Raw genomic sequence first — 5,920 nt, forward strand, 5'->3', positions numbered from 1 at the left:
GTTAATCTTTTCCAAAACTAACCACGTTTCGACACTTTCCATTATATCATAGTTTTCTACCTCAACTATTACTTTAACTCTTCTATTTTGTTTTTTCATATTACTCATAATATCTGTAAACTAAGTTAAAAGGAAGAGGGGTATAAATCTAAGTAGTATGACCATAATGCCTTATATGTTCAAAGAAGTAAAGGAAGGTGGTCAGTAGAATAGTCTCATCAGCATATCGATAAAAAGAAATGGGAATAGAGGGACTTAGCATACCAGATACATAAAGCACATAGAGCACTTGGGATAAATATATACATTGGGGAACTACAGAATCCAAGAAAAAGATGTGGAGTGAGTGCCCTCTATAAAGGCTGTGGCAGAAAGATCTAGAAAACAAAGAGTGAATAAGTGTGACATTCGTCAGTAGATGTTACATATGTCTGAGTTTATAAATTAATATTCGATGTCAGACATAGTCGAAAGCCCTTGCAAAGTAAAAAAATAATAATTAAGATGGTTTAGAAATGTTAAAATGGTTGGTAATGTCATCAGGTAACTTGAGGAGTCGATCTATTATTGAAAGATGGGTATAGAAACTGGGCTGAGTGTGAGGGAAAATATCACAATTGGTGTTAAGAACACTAATAAGACTGATGTAATGATAAGATTCGATATCCACTGGAAACTTAGATGACTTCAAGAAGAGTAGAATGGTGGATTTTTTTATTCAATAATCTGAATAAAAGCCAGTAAAAAGAAGGAAATTGTGGAAAGTAACTAGAAGAAGAGCAGGAAACATGCTGAAGCATGTCAGTGATTCTAATAAGTTAATTCATCTAAACTAGGAGCTATGCTGCGTATTCCTTTACGACTTAAGTGAATATCCTGATCCGTAAAGGGAGCATTCAGAGAAAATTCTATGATACTATGCTCTAGACTAGGGCTCAGTCTTAAGAAATACATCTGATCCAAAGGGTGTTGATCTGGACCGTGAAAGTGGGATTTCAGAAAGGAGGCAAATGCATTAGCTTTGTCCGTGGAAGAAAGAAATGCTGCATCATTGACCAAAGTTAGGATGAGGATGGATTAGGATGCTGTCCTGTTAGGAGTTTAAATTGTTTCCAGTATTGTGGAGGAATAAAAGAACTGAAGGGTACTGCAACTCCTATTCCAATGATGTTACTTTACCGATCTCACAAGATTATGGGCTACGAAAATGGTGCAAAGCCAAAGGATAATTATAATGGTTACAATTCCAAGTAGCGACGAAGCGGAATGAAGAAGATCCAAAGTCTCACAAGGCACTAGGTGTATGTAGCGTAAAATATGAAGTAGGGATATGTATAGAGCCAGAAGAGATGAGAAGAAATTCCAGGGTGTTAATCTGAGCAGGTGAGACACACAATGGTATTTGTAATTGTTACAAGAGAAATAGACAGACTAATCAGATATCATTAACAATTTAAATGAACATTAACATGTTTATTTTAAAGTTAAACTCTAATAATTAGATGATCACTTCCAGTTGGAGAGAGCATATTGGTAAAAAAAAGTTGCAACATTGCCTGAAGCAAAAACAACAACTGGTGATGGGTTGGATTCAGGATGATTTGGAGAAGGAAGAGGAAATAAAGAACTCGACAAGTTGCACAAGATAGAGCGAAAGTTAAAGAGCTTGGATGTACATTAGCTATGGAAGTTGATGTCTGTCAAAACTATGCAGCAGCAAAACATATGATCTAATGTGTAGAAAAAGTCGCATAACAATGGGTGTCTGGGATGGATGTATAATTTAACAAAGTTAAATATCCAAGTAGGGAAGTAAATAGTGATCAGAAGGTGATCGGGATAATATTAAGGAGGAAACTAATGAATGTCGAAGCATACCACTACCTATAACAATCCCCCCTGCTGATATTTAAAAAAAAACATTTAAAGTTTAAGAACGATTTCGTTGAGGAGGATGTAGTCATAAGGATCAGCAACAAAGAGTGTCTCAAACAGAAGCAGATTGATAAAGAAGGATCAGGTGTTAACATAATAAACATTTTAATGCGATATCACGGGAAGACCCGATTCTTTGGATTCAAATAGCGAAGAAAATGAAAATGAGTATTAAGTCCAGAATAGGTAACTTCCATACGTAAGATTGCCTTAGCAGCATAACTGATACTGTCGAGAACGATGGTATCTGATAGGATGAATATTCTGAAGAGAAATGGTAAGAAATCCAGGAATGCCCTTGACATTTGTAGAAATAAATAGAGTGGTGCAGTTGGTAAGTATTAATAGCCAAAGGCAATTCCAAGTGAGTGCACTGGCGGATAAGATGTGGGACTCTCCATAACCCATCTTTCTGACTATATTTTTCTTGTTGCGGTGGTTGAAGTGGAGGTATTCTAGAAGTCTCTTCCCGATAACCTTGGCAAAAGTCGAAGGCTCTATGGTAAAGAAGATGGTCAATGGCATCACTGCTTTTAAAGATAATGCATATCAGATAGATTGGATCTTCGGCATTTTTAATATTGATGACTCAGTAACCTGTGATCTTCAGAGATAATGTCTTGTTGAGTCATTAGAGGATCCACTTTATGGAGAACACATGAACATAATGGAGGTCTTTAAGTTGGTGCTTGTTGTTTGAGAGAGGGAGAGTTAAGTGTGTGAATGGTGGGTTTTGTGCCTAGGTTTATCAGGCCCATTGGATGATAAAGGATGTCATAAAGTCAATTACTGTAAGTATTGATGATGAATCCATTGTGGACTGATATAAGTTGATTAATGTTGACTCGGGGCAGTATTTCTTAACTTCTACATAAACGGGTAGAATACAATTGAGAATCCATTTGGAAAAGGAGAGAACTGAAATTGGTGAAATAGAAGTATTATCTAAACGAGCAAATTTCCGAGGAAGATCTGGCGAAGAAGGAACAGAAAGCAAAACAGCCAAATTATACTTGAAGTGGTGGCAAAAATAGCAGAAGAAGCAACAACATCTGTAAATGTTAGTGACATTGCGGGCTTAGAAAACACACAAAGAGAAGGGAAGAGTTTTGAGTTCATATGAGCACATGAGTGGGAGTTTTGTTATGGTTTAGCACGACAACAACTAGATGAAAGAATAGTCGCCTCAAATATCATGGTTATTTTTTTAGGACTAATTTACCATGTCTCCAGATTGCTTTTCCAGATATTCCAATATTGGTGAGTTACGTATATTTCAATCCTGTTTATTCGTTTATTTTTCACTCACTAGTTGTTCTGATAATCCTCGTGTATCTTTGCGCAAAACAAACAGACAAAAACTGCTAGAAATATATGCTTTAGAGCTCTTCCTACATTTCTGAAATGCATTGTCATAACTTTATTCTTATAAATATGCTTTGAAATCTTCCCACTGGATCATAAAACGAGTTTTACCCAATCTCTAGCGCATATCATGTATCAATTTTACGTTTATAACTATAATATAATTTAAGTCAATTCTTTTACATTTGTATTAACCACTCACGCATACCTGGTAATAATTTGCAGTGTTTTTGTTGTTTTTTTTGCACGGTAAACTTAAAATATATAATATAGTTAGGAAATACTCGCTTGCTGTTCCTTAGGGAAACTTTTAGAAGAAACTGTCACTTCCCAAGCCTAAGTGGATTTAAACTGCTTAATACCAAATGATTTTGCTTGTTGAAAAGAAATCGTTGTGAGTGAAAGATCAAACACATTCCACTGTAACTGGATGGGACAAGTTAAATACAAATGTTATAAGTACTCATTAAATTCTTCTTTAACAGTTTGTTTTAGCAGTACATTCATCAGATATAAAACTCTAGGTAAGAGCAGTTTTATGAAAAGTTTTGAAGCACATTATGTAGAATATAAATCTGAGGGCGTATTTTCAAAAGCCACGTATAGCATACGAAAAATATTTCAAAGGAAAACGTTTGAATCACTAACAGTGACAAACATACGAATCAAAGAAAGTCAATTTAAACATTGTAAAAAAAAACGTGTTCATTGAAAAACGGTATCTGGCTGAGCAACACTTGCTGTATACACAGTTACTCTAAACTGAATAGCAAGATAAAACTTGCGCTTTATAACGCTGAGATGTGGAGCGTATTGAGCGCCATTATCGCGGCCTGAACTTTGAATATTCTGATCAGGACCCCGGTAGGCTAACTATTGAGCCACGTCCTGTCGTGTTGATTGAAATTTGCTTGAGCTCTTACTGCAAAGCTACAATAGCTACATGATTGGATTACATAAGGTTTGTCCTTGAGATGTATGTAATTAGTTACCCAAGTCTTAGTGTTTCTTTGAATTCGAGATTGTTTAGATTTGTTACTCTGTAACTGTCCTACGTAATTATCATGACTACTGCCATCACACATTTATAATTTAAAAATTTACATTATTTATTGAAAATTTCACAAAAAAATTTTTCATGTTAGATAATCCAAGAAGAAAAAAAAACGATTAATGCAGATGTATGAGTATTAACGCTATATTCTTACTCATTACTTCTTCGGTGATAACGTTTTTGGATTACGTATACTTGTTCAGTCAAATCTTAAAAATACGAATATTTCAACATTTAATTTTTTATGCCAGTTCGCAAAAAAATTACATATGACAAGTTTTGGAGTCGAAATTTGGTTTGAACAATTGTTTGTTTGTTTGTTTTTGAAATTTAGCGCAAAGCTACACGAAGGCTATCTGCGTTAGCCGTCCCTAATTTAGCAGCGTAAGACCAGAGGGAAGGCAGCTAGTCATCACCACTCACCGCCAACTCTTGGGCTACTCTTTTACCGACGAATAGTGGGATTGACTGTCACATTATAACGCCCCCACAGCTGAAAGGGTGAGCGTGTTTGGTGTGACAGGGATTCGAACCCGCAACCCTCAGATTGCGAGTCGAGCGCCCTAACCGGTTTGAACAAACCAAATTGTTATATAAAGAGTTATTTTGCAAAATAATGTTATAAATGGAGTTCTCTGTCTTCCACTTATCACAATAATTGAACAAACGACAAGTTCTTCGTCACTGATCAGCTTCTTTCAATGTGCTAATGGATATAAATATATTTTTGATCGATTTCTTGTGATTCGATTTTCTCAGTCATATCCACACATAATTAATGCCAATACCCTGATTTTGTGGTATAAGTATTTCTTGTCCGTTACAAGTATGCTGCAATTCGATGTTGACGTGCTTACAACCAGGACCATGGGAAATAGACATGTGTAGAAACAGCTTTTAGCACATCTTGACTTTTTAAACTACTCAATGATAATAAATGTCCGTTACAAGTATGCTGCAATTCGATATTGACGTGCTTACAACCAGGACCATGGGAAATAGACATGTGTAGAAACAGCTTTTAAGCACATCTTGACTTTTTAAACTACTCAATGATAATAAATGTCCGTTACAAGTATGCTGCAATTCGATATTGACGTGCTTACAACCAGGACCATGGGAAATAGACATGTGTAGAAACAGCTTTTAGCACATCTTGACTTTTTAAACTACTTAATGATAATAAATGTCCGTTACAAGTATGCTGCAATTCGATATTGACATGCTTACAACCAGGACCATGGGAAATAGACATGTGTAGAAACAACGTCAATTTTTGTCTCGCTTTTAGCACATCTTGACTTTACTCTGTAGTTTTTAAACTACTCAATAATAATAAATGTGTGGTGCAAAAAACCCACAGTTTCATAGAATAACAAACTACTGTGACGTTGCTTCTTCACGACGTCTCTGAAATCATCTTAGAACGTCTACGAAAGTCCACGAATTCACGAGGATATTATAAGAATTATAATTAAAAATACATATTTTGTCTATACTGCAAAGTGTATTTTCTTCTGAATAAACGGTTTTTCAGCTGCATAATTTAAAGGTTTAAGAAAAAAA

The sequence above is a fragment of the Limulus polyphemus genome, unplaced genomic scaffold (genome assembly GCF_000517525.1).
Source record: "Limulus polyphemus unplaced genomic scaffold, Limulus_polyphemus-2.1.2 Scaffold70, whole genome shotgun sequence".
In the NCBI taxonomy this organism is placed as follows: Eukaryota; Metazoa; Arthropoda; class Merostomata; order Xiphosura; family Limulidae; genus Limulus; species Limulus polyphemus.